This window comes from Capra hircus, chromosome 8 (genome assembly GCF_001704415.2).
Source record: "Capra hircus breed San Clemente chromosome 8, ASM170441v1, whole genome shotgun sequence".
Classification (NCBI taxonomy): domain Eukaryota; kingdom Metazoa; phylum Chordata; class Mammalia; order Artiodactyla; family Bovidae; genus Capra; species Capra hircus.
Window position 1 is genome coordinate 73,186,767 of NC_030815.1, and position 16,764 is coordinate 73,203,530.

The following is a 16,764-nucleotide window of genomic DNA, read 5'->3' on the forward strand; positions in this document are numbered from 1 at the left end:
CTGCGGCACCTGGATCTCTTCCAGGACTGTTACCCCAGAGGTGTGTGACCTGGGAGGGAGGTTTCCTGGACACCTCCAGCCTACCGGGGCTGCTTAATATGACCTACTTTCCAGTCACTAGGGACAGGGAGGGTAGGTGATGCTTCCAACTGGTCCATCACTTTGGCGAATTTTATTAGCTCTCATCTTCCATCTGGACTTCTTTTTGTACCTATAACTTTGGGAAGGGAGAAGCACTTTTTTAAGGTCCTCAAGGAACTGAGTGATCGTTTATTTCCCTCTTTAAAAAATATACCCATCACTTTCCTGAAATCTAGATCTTAAGGAGTGATTGCATCAATAAAATAAGGATTTTTTTTCTCCAAAATCTTATTCACAAGAGTATATCTTGGTAAGGACGAAGTTTCTTAATTGCAGAGGTGAGGCAGTTATAATATAGTCTCAGAATCTTCCTTTTATTTTCTGATAAAAAAATATGAATCCTCTCTAGAAAAATATACTCCCATATACAACATTGTGATTCACTGCCTCCAAAAAGGCCTTAAAACTTCATCCATAGAGGGACTTCCCTGGCAGTCCAGTGGTTAAGACTCTGCCCTTCCAATGCAACCAGCACAGGTTCGATCCCTGGTTGGGAACTAAGATCTCACATGCTGCTTCACTGCTAAAACAAAACAAAAACAATTCCATCATTAGAGAAAGGGACTATATAATGCAGCGATTCATGGCCTTTTCTGCATCCAGAGTATCTTTTGGATTCAACTTAATTGAGTCAATCACAAGAAGGCTTGCTACGCTGCCAGGCACTGGGTCTGGGTGCTGAGTATTCTGAAAATACACACAAGCCAGGACTTTTTAAGAAATATAACATTTCCTCACTGTCATGGCCTGAGTTCAAAACCTGGCTGGGGAACTGAGATCCCACAAGTTACTCAGTAAGGCCAGAAAAAAAGTATAAACATGGTTAGAGTTTTATCAAGGATAAACTTTTTTTCTAAAGGATAAACTGATTTCTGATAGGCCTTTTGAAATACTAAAACTAATCTCTGAACTCTCTGTTTAACCTGAGGACATCAGTTGCCAAGAAATGGCAACCCTCTCCAGTATTCTTGCCTAGAGAATCTAGGACTGGCAGGCTACAGTCCACAGGGTCGCAAAGAGTCGGACACGACTGAGCGACTTCACTCACATTGTCACACACACAGGCTAAAAACTCAGAATCTGCTGTCTTTGAAAAAACTCTTCCTGTTTTAAGAATTTCAGTTGTTCAATAGAAGCCACGGAGATGTTTGGTTAACAAAAGGAATGTAAACATCAATTCTTTTTTCATATCATGAGTCAAAACCAATTCTAGAAGAATTCAAGAGTTAAATGTTTTAAAAAAGGGTGGGAAGATGGAAGGAAGGGAAGGAGTAACAAAAGAAGATAGAAATGAATACAGATCCTCCTCCGCTTACAATGGGGTTGTGTCCTGATAAATCCTTTGTCAACTAAAAATGTCATGAGGTAAAAATGCATTTATCAACAACAAAAAAGCTAACAACCCAATTGAAAGATGGGCAGAAGACCTTAATAGACAGTTTCTCCAAAGAAAACATACAGATGGCCAGTACACATATTAAAGGATGCTCAGCAGCCCTCCTATACTGTTTATGGGAATGTATTAATAAATTCGTCCAGTCACTATGGAGAAGAGTATGGAGGATCCTTAAAAACACTAAAAAGAAAGCTACCATATGATCCTGAAATCCCACTCCTGGGCACATATCCAGAGAAAAAGTGAAAGTGAAGTCACTCAGTCGTGTCCAGCTCTTTGCGACCCCATGGACTGTCCATGGAATTCTCCAGGTAGAATACTGGAGTGGGTAGTCATTCCCTTCTCCAGGGGATCTTCCCAACCCAGGGATCAAATCCAGGTCTCCTACATTGCAGGTAGATTCTTTACCAGCTGAGCCACTGGGCGGGGTTGAGGGGGTGCGGGAAGAGGATTAGACAGAGTTTGGGGTTGGTAGATGCAAGGTATCACATTTACAAAACAAATTTTTCAAAAAAATTGTTACGTTTAGGATGGATAAACCATAAGGTCCTAATGTACAGAACAGGCAACTATATTTAATATCCTGTGATAAGCCATAATGGAAAAGAATATTTAAAAGAATGTATGTATGTGTATAACTGAGTCACTTTTCTGTACAGTGGTGATTGGCACATTGTAAATCAACTATACTTCAGTTTAAGAAATGTGTTTAATACACCTAACCTACGAAACACCCTGGGCTTCCCAGGCAGTGCTAGTGATAAAGAAACTGCTTACCAATGCAGGAGACACAAGAGATGCAGGTTCAATCCCAGGTCAGGAAGAACCCCTGGAGGAGGGAATGACAACCCGCTCCAGTATTCTTGCCTGGAGAATTCCATGGACAGAGGAGCCTGGTGGGCTGCAGTCCATGGGGTCGCAAAGAAGCGACTGAAGCAACTTAAGCACGTACACGCATCAAACATCCTAGCTTAGCCCAGCCTCCCTCAAACACACTTAGAACATTTACATGAGCCTACAGTTGGGCAAAATGACATTACACAAAGCCTATTTTATAATAACGTGCTGAAAATTTCATGTAATAGATTGAATATTACACTGAAAGTGAAAAACAGAGTTTTTCTGGGTTGTCTGGGTGCAGAATTTAGTAAGTGAATCAGCTGTCTACCTTTCTGATCACGTGGCTGACCGGGAGCCCTAGCCCACTGCTGCTGCCCCACACCAGAAGAGAGGATCGTGCCATATAAAACTAGCCTGAAAAAAAAGATCAAAATTAAAAATCTGAAGTGCAGCTTCTACCAAGGGTATATCACTTTTGCACCGTCGTGAAGCTGAAAAATCTTAAGTAGAACCATCATAAGTCAGGATCTGTCTGTATCCCTGATTTTTGAGTGGATACATTAAAATAAGGAAAAAATTCTTGTTTTTTATATAAAAGCATATTATATCGAATAATATATCAAAGCATGTATATGTAGAATAGACAATCAAGCAAAGATGTCCATGTGAAGCAGACATGGAATCTTCACTCACCCAGCATGGACACCGCCTCCTCTGTGTTCTCCTGCATTGCAGAGACCAGAAGGGTGAAAGCTACATCTCTCTGACTCCCTTGCCTGAGGGTGTTTGTTTCAGACATATTGTCGTTGTTCAGTCTCTAAGTTGTGTCCAACTCTTTGCAACCGCATGAACTGCAGCACGCCAGGCTTCCCTGAACTTCGCTATCTCCTGGAGTTTGCTCAAACTCATGTCCATTGAGTTAATGATGCCATCCAACCATTTCATCCTTTGTCATCCCCTTCTCCTGACTTCAGTCTTTCCCAGCATTAGGGTCTTTTCCAATGACTGAGCATATATATATATATATACACACATGTGTGTGTGTGTGTGTATGTGTGTGTGTGTACACTGAGCAATGCTAAGGAGCTCTCTTAGACTCTAAACATCTCCCTTTCCTAGGGCCATATTGGTTTGGGCACAATTCAACCTGGCATTTCATAATATTATGAAGCCTTGATTTGTTGATGTTCTTCTCTTTCAAAATAATTCCTTCCTAAGCACCTAGCACTACTGCTTGCAAGGGGTGTACCCAGGTACTGAGTGCAATGTGTTCCCAGGTTTCTGGCTAGGAGGTCTGGTCAAGAAAAGTGTGATTGGAACTTCCTTGTGGTCCAGTGGTTAAGAATCCATCTGCCAATGCAGGGGGACATGGGTTCAATCCCTGATACGCAAAGATCGCACATGCCACAGAACAATGAAGCCTCTGCACAGCAACTCCTGAAGCCTGTGAGCCTAAAGCCCATGCTCCACAACAAGAAAAGCCATTGCGATTTTTTTAAAAGTATGATAGTAGGTTGGACCTATGATAGTGGGATTGAACCTGCATCTCTTGTGTCTCCTGCATTGGTAAGCAGGAGACCCACAGCGGTCCTGAAACAGGCCCATTTGCTTGGGTTTCTGCCTCCATTCTTAGTTCCCATGCCTTTTAACTCATTTGCTCCCAGGGCCCATGTCCTGCGCTGAACCTAGCCTGCATGGCTGTGTTCCCATTGCTTCTGTCAGCTCTCACGAATTCCCCTGGGTGCCAAAGTTCACTGCCTATTTCTTTCCTTCCCTAGCCCTTTCAGGGCTTGGGGGAGGGGCGGGGGGATGGAGTATTGTCATAAATGCACATGTATTTCTGTAGCTGAAGCTACATGGTGCGTGACATCTAGAATCTCTAGCTGTCATACAACACTCACCGAATTGGACATCCAAGCTCTGATTCTTGGCAGAATCAAGCCTGAGTTACCCATGCATCTGGGACATTCTACCTTATACCTTGTGTCTGTGCTTGATGCAATGACCTCTACAATTGGGCTGGTGCTCCTACCCGAATGATAACCTATACCTGAGGAAATGGAGCATCATCAGTACAAGCTCACCTCCACCTCTGCTCTCTGGCCTCCACGTTCTAGTATCTTTCTTCTGGACCTCGTTCAACTTATGATAGTACACGGATTATGCTCAGATAAATGGTTTTCCCTAAAACAAACAAAAAATGTATATTATTTCCAATTTTGTAGTCATTTCTGAGGATAAAAATTACCCTTAGAGTAATAAATGCAATTGATAGAGCTGTGAGTTGTTTTTTTTTTTAGGTAGATGCATTCTTAAAGGCAGCTAAGCCCAGTGCATTAGCTAGAGAGCGCCACCTAGTGGGGAAATAAGCTGCCTCTCATGAAGGTGCCAAAAAATGGAGCTAAAACAAAATGATAACCTATAATTGACACTGGGCTTCCCAGGTGGCTCAGCGGTAAAGAATTCGCCTGCCAACAACGTAGGAGACTCGAGTTTGATCCTCGGGTCAGGAAGATCCCCTGGAGAGGGAAATGGTAACCCACTCCAGTATTCTTGCCTAGAAGATCCCATGGACAGAGGAGCCTGAGGGGTTAACACATGGGGTCGCAAAGAGTGGGACATAACTTAGCAACTGAACAACAGCAAGTGATTGACATTAGAGATGTATGGAACCCCATAAGGACAAATCACTCAATTAAAAACAGGAAAGAAGGGAAATCTCTTAAAGAGACAAAATCATTCCAATAAAGCTATTTTGGTACCTTTTCAGAATGAATATATGAATATATTTTCAGGTGGAAAACTGTATACTTTTTTAGGATTTTATATAATTGAACTTTATATTTTTCTATTTTTAGGCAGATATGCAAACAAGTTAAAGTTTATAATAGCTTTTTACTAAAAGAAGTTATGTCCAATATATCAGGGAATCAGAACAGTTTAGACTCAACCTCCTATTTTCTATAGCTTCTGAACGGCCAGTGTTAATGCTCATACTGATGACACTAAAGCAGTGGTTCTCAAGTAGCATACATGAGAGCCACATTTTTTAGCATGGTGTTGTGGGAAATAAAGCCCACCAACCGAAATCCAAGGAATGGACTTGGAGACACAAAGTGCAGCTAGAAGCCAGGCTGTAATGACAGTCTTGCAAGAACGGGTGTCTGGTGGGCAGACACACCCAGAGTCATTACAGTGGGGTTTTTACCCCATTTCTTCATTGGCTAAGTACTATGGGGTTAACAATCTCCCCAAAAAGTCACCTGGATTTCTCTCCCTTTCCCTTGCAAGTATCCTAACAGCTATTACACCAGCAGACTCTAGGCTAGTTGTCCTTGAAAATGGACCACTTTAAGTTTTTATTTCTTACAGGGGTGAGTTTTAAAATCCAAATTTCTGGGGGAACTTCCCCGGCGATCCAGCAGTTAAGATTCCACACTTCCAATGCACAGGGCACAGATTAAATCCCTGGTCAGGGAACTAAGATCCCACATGCTGCGCAGTGTGGACAAAAAGTCTAAACTTCTGGTTTGTAAATGCCAGTGACTGATTCACTGGTCTGGATTGGGGCACCTAGCATTTTTAACTAAGTGATCCTAATCTGCCTGGTGTCTTAACAGGCCTGGAGACATAATTTATGACACTGTAAGATGCCACCCTCCCTTCTGAATCATTAACGAATAATGAAATTATGTATATTCAAATGTTATCTTAATGCTTCAAAAGCTAGTGACCCCAGATGAGTCACATGTAATAACTCTCGGCAATCATCATACCTGGAGATACAAACAATTCAATGCCTGAGCCCGTTGGGAGGCAGGAAACTCACCCTGAGTGTCAGAAATAAGGTTCTAGATTCAATACCCCACTGGGGTATTGAACAGAGACATAGGAAGACTTGCTACTCGCCTGCTGTCTTGTTGTTCAGTCACTGAGTCATCTTCCATGTAGTCCCATGGGCTACAGCACACCAGCCTTCCCTGTCCTTCACTAGCTTCCAGAGTTTGCTTAAACTCATGTCCATTGAGCTGGTGATGCCATCCAAGCATCTCATCCTCTGTCACCCTCTTCTTTTACCAATAGTCTTTCCCAGCATCAGGGCCTTTTCCAATGAGTTGGCTCTTCACACCAGGTGGCCACAGTATTGGAGCTTCAGTTTCAGTATCAGTCCTTCCAATGAATACTCAGAATTGGTTTCCTTAAGGATTGACTGGTTCCAGGCAAGAATACTGGAGTGGGAAGCCATTCCCTTCTAAAGGGGATCTTCCTGACCCAGGGATTGAACCAAGGTCTCCTACATTGCAGGCAGATTCTTTAAAAGAATATAAAAAAAGAATGTATACATGTGTATCTGAGTCGCTTTGTTGTACAGCAGAGATCGGCACAGTAGTATAAATCAACTACACTTCAACAAGATAAAATTTAAAAAAATAAAAAATCAAGCCTTTAAACATGATAAATTAATTAAAATAAAGATGAATAACTCCTGTAATACAAACCTTTTAGATGCAGAAAATCATGACTTGTGTTGCAAAACTATGAAAATGTCTATTTTCTTGTACTATGCACCTCTCCCTAGAGCAGAGGTCCCCACCTTCTAGGATCTCATGCCTGATAATCTGAAGTGGAACTGATGAAATAATAATAGAAATAAAGTGCATAGTGAGTGTAATGTACTTGAATCATCCCGAAACCATCTCCTTCCTGATTAGCGGAAAAACTGTCTTGCATGGAACCTTTCCTCCAGGCCCAAAAGGCTGGGGACCGTTGCCCTAGAGGATGGGCTTCTCAGGTGGCCCTCGTGGTAAAGAACCCACCTGCTAATGAAAGAGACATGGATTCGATCCCTAGGTCCAGAAGATCCCCTGGAGGAGGGCATGGCAACCCACTCCAGTATTCTTGCCCAGAGAATCCCATAGACAGAGGAGCCTGGAGGCATATAGCCCATTGGGCAGCAAAGAGTTGGACATGACTGAAACAACTTAGCATGCATGCATGCCCTGGAGGACATAGAAAAAAATGCTCTTTTTCCCTAATTACCTTAGCTCAGAGTTCCAAACATGTAAAATAAAGCCTATTTTAGCTACAATGTATCAGTATTGGTTATTAAGTGATCATAACAATTGTTGTTATTCAGTTGCTAAGTTGCAACCCCATGGACTACAGCACACCAGGGTTCCCTGTCCTTCACTATCTCCCGGAGTTTGCTCACATTCATGTTCATTGAGTCAGTGATGCTATCTAACCATCTCATCCTCTATGATCCCCTCCAGCTCTCAATCTTTCCCACCGTCACGGTCTTTTCCAATGTGTTGGCTCTTCGCATCAGGTGACCAAAGTATTGGAGCTTCAGCTTCAGCATCAGACCTTCCAATGAATATTCCAGGTTGATTTCCTTTAGGATTGACTGGTTTTATCTCCATACCAGCAATAACAAAATAAAACAGATTAACCATGGGTAGGAGAAGAGGAAGCAACAACCCCATTTCCTGGGTCTGGGAAGGAATTTTTGAAGCAAAGGAAGAGTAGCTGAGTGAAGACCTGGCATGTTGAGTTTTATCCTCAGGCTGCACATTGCCCTGAAAGCTTGCAGTCCCTAAGGATTTCTGAGTTTGAGCCCGAACCAAGAAGTTTCTTCACCTGGAGTTTTTTTTAGGATGATTCACCTGTGCTTGAATTCTTAATTTTGATTTACCTTTAAATTGACAATATGAAGCGGTTTTTCTCAAGAAGAATGCATAGATATATTGTATGAGCTCTGCATAGCAAAGAATATCTAGTGTGACTTTCTCATTTGAAATGAACTTTACTACATTAAAAATTCTCAGAAGAATACTATTAATGTAATTGCTGACACTATATTTTTCTGACAGTTTTGCAAAAGAAAAGTCTGGTTTTGTTCTCTTTCAGGACACCAATTTAATTTTTTTATTTTTAAAATAAATTGTTTATTTTAATTGGAGGCTAATTACTTTACAATATTGTAGTGGTTTTTGCCATACATTCACGTGAATCAGCCATAGGTGTACATGAGGACACCAATTTTGAAGCCCAAATTATTATAGAATATATTTTTCTTTACCCTTTTACCCTTCCCGTTTTGTTTTTCCAGGAAGTGAGATGCTGTTTTCAGAACCTCAGTTTGAAACACGGTGATTCTTTTCTATTTACAAACAGTGCTTTTTTTTTCAGAAAGATTTTCTCAGTGTCATCCTCGATCTTTGGTTCTGCTTCTTAAAGAGCCCTCGTCAACCTTGAGCTGTATCAAACTCTCTCATCCATATCTATTATTTTAATAATCCCTCATACTGTATTTTTTTTTCTGTTTCCCTAGATCTTTTCAGGTTTGTTTCTCATGTTATTGATTTAGCTTATTCACTACATCAGCTCTATTTGCAGCTTCAGATGAAGGTTTCAATGTTGCTTCGATTACCTTCCTCATCTTAGAAGTCATCATCTGCTCTGTCTCTGTTGGACTTAACTCGAATCCTCTCCCACCTCCACTGCTTATTTCTTTGATTTAATCACCCATTGAAATTCATGAAAAGATGTAATCATGGAGACCTGCCTTCAGGACTTCCTGTCTCTGACTTTGCTGATGGTATTTCCCTGAAGGAAGTGATCGATTGTTCTTTCCATGATGCATCAGAATGCAAGGCAGGTTCTTCTCGGCACCATCTCTCTATCTCTCTGTCCCTCTCTCTTCCTGTTCATCTCTGGAAGCTGCAGGCACAGTATGGATGTGCTCTGAACTATAGTGATACCCAGCAAGGACTGAGAGAGTGAAATAGTCCTCATGCTGTAGCTGCCTCCAAAATCAGCCTGACACAAATGACTTCATCTTTCACTGGTTGGGTTAAGTCTTGAGTTTCTGATCCAGGTTGAGGAATAAAGAAGCACATGCCCTAATTTCACTGAAGCTGGCAGTAGGCAGAGCAGCCTGCTCATTCATTTACTTTCAACCTGATTCCCTTGCCCCTGATCTTATTAGATGCTTCTTCCAAATTCAGACATTGGGTTGATTGTACTGGTTTATGGTGATTAGCAAGTGTTGATTTTTTTCTGTGTCTCCATAGATACAGGTTTTGGGTTTTGTTTTTTTTTTTTAATATTTTTTGATGTGAACCATTTTTCAAGTCTTTATTGAATTTGTTACAATATTGCTTCTGTTCAATGTTTTGGTGTTTTGGCCCAGAAGAGAGAGCTTAGCTCCCCAAACCAGGGACGGAACCCAAACCCCTTCATTGTAAAGTGAAATCTGAACCACTGGATTACTGGGGAAGTTCCAAGATATCTTTCTCTGAACTTGCACTAATCAGAAAATAAGGCTACTTTTTCAAAAAATTGTCACCCAAAATCCACTATCCAAAATCTGAAGTCGTGGTGGGAGATGCCTGTGGGGGAAAGCCAGGCAGCCATGGAAGCAAGGCAATATTGCTGAGTCACTTGGAGGGGGTGGACCCATCATCATAGCCTCTCTATCTCCCCACAGGCCAGCATCGGGCAGCTGAACAATAAAGACGCTGGCCCATCAAACGCCTGACATACTGAACTACAAAGTAAGAGCCCACCCAGGGTGCTCCTGTAAGTGCCTGATGCGCTGATCTACAGAATAAGACTCCAGCCAGGGGGGCCCCTCTATATGCCTGACTTGCCAAACAACAGAGAAGGACCCCAGGCAAGGGAGCCCTCTAAGTGCCTGAACAGGCGGAGGTACAGAAAAAGACTGGCCAAAGAGGCCTTCTGATCACCAGCAACAAGAGGCTTGAAAAAAGACTCTGATAGGGCCATAACACCTACACAGCATATTAAAAAGCAGAGACATTACTTTGCCAACAAAGGTCCATCTAGTTAAGGCTATGGTTTTTCCCAGTATGTGATGTGAGAGTTGGACTATAAAGAAAGCTGAGCGCCAAAGAATTGATGCTTTTGAACTGTGGTGTTGGAGAAGACTTTTGAGAGTCCCTTGGACTGCAAGGATATCCAACCAGTCCATCCTAAAGGAGATTAGTCCTGAGTGTTCCTTGGAAGGACTGATGTTGAAGCTGGAACTTCAATACTTTGGCCACCTGATGAGAAGAACTGACTCATTTGAAAAGACCCTGATGCTGGGAAAGATTGAAGCCAGGAGGAGAAGGGGACAACAGAGGATGAGATGGTTGGATGGCATCACCGATTCATGGACATGAGTTTGGGTAAACTCCGGGAGTTGGTGACGGACAGGGAGGCCTGGCATGCTGCAGTTCATGGGGTTGCAAAGAGTCGGACACGACTGAGTGACTGAACTGAACTGAACTGAAGGGTCATAATTCCTGCGGTGGAGGCAGTCTGTGTCCCTGCACCCTTGGCACTGCCAGGGTCCCTGCAAGCCAAGCAACTGCACCACCTTCATGCTCAATTCTCACTGGGGCAGAGCTGCCACAGGCAAAAAAAGTCTTGCACCTGTGTGTGCAGGATCACTTTAGTAATGTCTGACTCTTTGCAGCCCTGCAGACTGTGGCCTGCCAGGCTTCTCTGCTGGGGAGGTGGGTTCTCCAGGCAACAATACTGGAGTGTATTGGCCAATATTGGTTGCCATACCCTTCTAGAGCACTATATTTTCTGCTGCCCTAGCCACCAACTCCTGTGAGTACCTGGTGCTGCCAGAACCCCTGTGACCCAGCAGCTGCACCACCTCCAAACCTGGCCCTCACAGGGGCAAACCCAAGTCCTCCACGGCAGCCTCGGGAGCAAACCCCAGTGGACGACCCACATGCAGAGGTGGAAATAAAACCACAATCGAAACCCAGGGGCGATGTGGCTAAGGAAGTCCCAAGACCTTCTCGTCAGCTGTACAAGTTGCAGATTAAATCCACACAATCAACTAGGCAGACTCTGTGTCTATGGACTATATAAAAGGTCATTGAGAGCTCCCACAAAGGAAAACACACTAGTTTTGATAGCTGTGGACATTGGAGGCAACAACACACAGGAGCAGGACTAGATTAGAATCTGAGCTGCCCCCAGAGCAGGTCCAGAGATCAGCACACTGTTGGAGGGCATCCTGGGGAGGTGAGGTGGACTGTGGCTCCCAGCGAGGGAAAGGACTCTGACAGCAGTGACTGAAGAAAAATATTTATTATTCTTATGTTTTGACTTGTTCTGTAGATTCTTTTGGATTTTTTTCTTTTTTCCCCCCTCTGCTGTAGTTGTCAATTTTATTGTCAGTATGAAATCTAATTAAGCTTTTGAGCTTTTTTTCTTTCTTTTTCTCAGTCACATTTTAAATTATTATTGTAAATCTCTGCCTCTTCATTGGGCTTTTGCAATTCTCTGGGGTTTTCCTTTTTTTTTTCCTCTTTTTTTAATTTCATTTTTTAATTTTTAAAATCTGTTATTATTTTTTACATTTATTCCTTTGTTTGCTTTTCCTACTGTTCTTTTGCAGTTAATCTTTAATGTATATAAATATTCTTTATCTACTTCTATTTAACTTTGCATATCTAGTCTTTCTTTCCTTTCCTCTCAACATTTTGTTAGTTTTATTTTCATTGCTCTATTCCCAACTTGGCACCTTGCTTTAGTTTCGTTTTCCAGTTTGTGCTTTAGTTAGTTTTGTTCTTAACTGGGAAGTATAATTTTTGATTTCCTTTGTTCACTGGGTCAATCTACTGCATTTTATTTTTGTTGGACTGTTTTGACTTTGCTCATGGGTGTATATGTACATGTGTATATTATATTATTTTAATTATTATTTGTCTGATTTTGTAACTGCCATTTTTCTGGGATTCATCTTTGGTTTCTTGTTTTTGGATATTTGTTTTAACCTCACTTAGTACCATAACAAACCGCTTGTGGAATCTTCGTTCCTGGCCAGAGATCAAGCCCTGAGCCTTTGGAGTGGGAGAACTGACTCCAAGACCCTAGACTATCAGAGCACTAACCCTAGGGAGTATCAGACAGTGAGAACTTACACAAAGGAAAGCGCTTAAATAGAAGACCGAGCGTCACCCAACTACCAATAGCATCCTGTGCAAGATGCCTCATCTAAACAACAAACAAAACAAAAACATAAACCCAATCTTCAGCAGACAGCATTACCATGTCACTCAGCCTTGCTCATCAAAGGAAAAACAAAAAAAAAAAAAAATGAGCACAAATCTCACACTATATGAAGCTTACACAAACCACTGGACCAACCTTAGAAGGGCAGAAACCAAAAGAAAGAAAGAATTCAACCTTGAAGCCTGGGAAAAGGAGATCTCAAACACAATAAATTAAAAAATAATAATAATGAAAAGGCAGAGAAATAATACACAAATGAAGGAACAAACTAGGAACCCAGAAGTCCAAATAAATGAAGAGGAAATAGGCAGACTACCCGAAAAAGAATTCAGAATAATGATAGTAAAGATGATTTAAAAAAAACCTTGAATACAAAATGGAAAAAATGCAAGAATCAATTAACAAAGACCTAGAAGAATTAAAGAATAAACATACAGAGACAACACAATTACTGAAATTAAAAATACCCTAGAAGGAATCAGTAGCAGAATATCTGAAGCAGAAGAACAACTCAGTGAGCCAAAAGATAAAATGGTGGAAATAACTTCTGAAGAGCAGAATAAAGTAAAAAGAATGAAAAGAACTGGGGATAGTTTCAGAGACCTCTGGAACAATATCAAATGCACCAACATTCAAATTATAGGGGTCCCAGGAGAAGAAGAAAAAGAAATGGTATGAGAAAATTTTTGAAGAGATTATAGTTGACAATTTCCCCAACATGGAAAAGGAAATAGTCAATCAAGTCCAAGAGGCACAAAGAGTCCCATACAGGGTAAACCGAAGGAGAAACACACCAAGACGCATACTAATCAAACTAACAAACACTAAACACAAAGAAAGAATATTAAAAGCGCAAGGGAGAAGCAACAAGTAACATACAAGGGAAACCCCATATGCTTAACAGCTGATCTTTCAGCAGAAACTCTGTGGACCAGAAGGAAATGGCAAGATATATTTAAAGTTCCTAAAGGGAAAAATCTACAACCAAGATTACTGTACCCAGCAAAGAGCTCATTCAAAATTGATGGAGAAATAAGCTTTTCAAACAAGCAAAATTTAGGAGAATTCAGTACCACCAAACCAGCTTTACAATAAATGTTAAGGGAACTAATATAGTTAAGAAATACAAAAGAAGAAGAAAGATTTACAAAAACAACCCCAAACAATTAAGAAAATGGCAATAGGAACATATATATCAATAATTACTTTAAATGTAAATGGATTAAATGCTCCAACCGAAAGACACAGACTGGCTGAATGGATACAAAAACAAGACCCATACATATGCTGTCTACAAGAAACCCACTTCAGACCTCAAGACACATATAGACTGAAAGTGAAAGGATGGAAAAATATATTCCTTGCAAATGGGAAGCAAAATAAAGCTGGAGTAGCAATCCTCATATCAGACAAAATCGACCTTAAAAAAGATTACAAGAGATAAGGAAGGATGCTGCATAATGAGCAAGGGATCAATCTAAGAGGAAGACATAGCAATTGTAAATATCTCTGCACCCAACATAGGAGCACCTCAATACATAAGACAAACACTAACAGACATAAAAGAAGAAATTGACAGTGACACAATAATAGTAGGAGACTTTAATACCCACTCACACCAATGGACAGATCATCAAAACAGAAAACTAATAAGGAAACACAAGTCTTAAATGATACATTAGATGAGCTGGATCTCACTGATATCTTCAGGACATTCCATCCAAATGGAGAAGAATACACCTTCTTCTCAAGTGCACATGGAACATTCCCTAGGATAGACCACATCTTGGGTCACAAATCAAATCTCAGCAAATTTAAGAAAATTGAAATTGTATCAAGCATCTTCTCCAAACACAAATCTATGAGACTAGATATTAATTACAAGAAAAATGCTATTTGAAACACAAACACATGGAGATTGAACAACACGTTTCTAAATAACCAACAGGTTACTGAAGAAATCAAAATAGAAATAAAAACATTTCTAGAAACAAATGACAATGAAAACACAACAACTCAAAACCTATGGGATGCAGCAAAAGTTGTTCTAAGGGGGAAGTTTATAGCAATACAATCCTTCCTCAAGAAACAAGAAAAATATCAAATAGACAATCTAGCTTTACACCTAAAACAACTGGAAAAAGAAGAACAAAAACCCCCAAAATTAGTAGAAGGAAAGAAATCATAAAGATCCAAGAAGAAATAAATGAAAAAGAAATGAAAGAAACAACAGTAAAGATTAATAAAACTAAAAGCTGGTTCTTTGAGAAGATAAAATTGACAAGCCTTTCGCCAGACTCATCAAGAAAAAAAGAGAATAATCAAATCAACAAAATTAGAAATGAAAAAGGAGAGGTTACAACAGGCAATGTAGAAATACAAAGGATTATAAGAGATTCTTATGAACAACTGGCAATACATGGCAATAAAATGGATAACCTGGGAGGAATGGACAGATTCTTAGAAAAGTTCAATCTTCCAAGACTGAACCAGGAAGAATTAGAAATTATGAACAACCCAATCATAAGCACTGAAATTGAAGCTGTGATCAAAAATATCCCAAAAAACAAAAGCCCAGGACCAGGTGACTTCACAGGGAAATTCTATCAAACATCCAGTGAAGAGCTAATGCCAATCCTTCTAAAACTCTTTCAAAATATTGCAGAGGAAGGAACGCTTCCAAATTCATTCTACCATCACCCTGATACCAAAAACAGACAAAGACAACACAAAAAAAGAAAACTACAGACCAATATCAATGATAAACATAGATGCAAAAGTCCTGAACAAAATTTTAGCAAACAGAATTCAGCAACACATCAAAAAACTCATACACCATAATCAAGTTGAGTTTATTCCAAGAATGCAAGGATTCTTCAATACTCACAAATCAATTGATGTGATACACCATGTTAACAAATTGAAAGATAAAAACCATATGATAATCTCAATAGATGCAGAAAAAGCCTTTGACAAAATTCAGCACCCATTTATGATTAAAACTCTTCAAAAAAAAGGGCATAGAAGGAACCTACCTCAACATAGTAAAGGTCATATATGATAAGCCTACAGCAAACATTATTCTCAGTGGTGAAAAACTGAAATCATTCCCCTTAAGATCAGGAACAAGACAAGGGTATCCACTTTCACCACTACTATTCAACATAGTTCTGGAAGTCCTAACTACAGCAATCAGAGAAGAAAACAGAAATAAAAGGAATCCAGATTGGAAAGAAGAAGTAAAGCTCTCACTATTTGCAGATGACATAATACTGTATACAGAAAATCCTAAACATAGTATCAGAAAATTACTAGAGACAATCAGTGAATTTAGCAGAGTTGCAGGATACAGAATCTATACACAGAAATCACTTGCATTTCTATATACTAACAGTGAAAAATCAGCAAGAGAAATTAAGGAATCAATCCCACTCACCATTGCAACAAAAAGAAATATCTAGGAATAAACTTACCTAAGGTGACGAAAGAACTATACACAGAAAATTATAAGACACTAATGAAAGAAATCAAAGATGACATAGACAGATGGAGAGATATTCCATGCTCTTGGGTAGGAAGAATCAATATTGTGAAAATGACTATACTACCAAATGCAATCTACAGATTCAATGCAATCCCTATCAAATTACCAATGGCATTTTTCACAGAACTAGAACAAAAACTTTCACAAGTCATATGGAAACACAAAAGACCCCAAATAGCCAAAGGAGTCTTGAGAAAGAAGAATGGAGCTGGAGGAATCAACCTTCTTGACTTCAGATTATACTACAAAGCTACAGTCATTAAGACCGTATGGTACTGGCACAAAAACAGAAATACAGGCCAATTGAACTAGCTAGAAAGCCCTTGTTTTTGACAAAGGAGGCAAAAATATGCAATGGGGCAAAGACAGCCTCTTCAATAAATGGTGCTGGGAAAACTGGACAGCTACATGGAAAAGAATGAAATTAGAACACTTCCTAACACCATACACAAAGATAAACTCAAAATGGATTAAAGACCTAAGCATAAGACCAGAAACTATGAAACTCTTAGAGGAAAACATAGGCAGAACACTGGATGACATAAATCAAAGCAAGATGCTCTCTGACCAACCTCCTAGTGTAATGGAAATAAAAACATAAGTAAACAAGTGGGATCTGATTAAACATAAAAGCTTTCGCACAGAAAAGGAAACTATAAACAAGGTGAAAAGACAACCCTTAGAATGGGAAAAACTAATAGCAAATGAGACAACTGACAAAGGATTAATCTCTAAAATATACAAGCAGCTCATACAACTCAATGCCAGAAAAACAAACAACCCAATCAAAAAGCAGGAA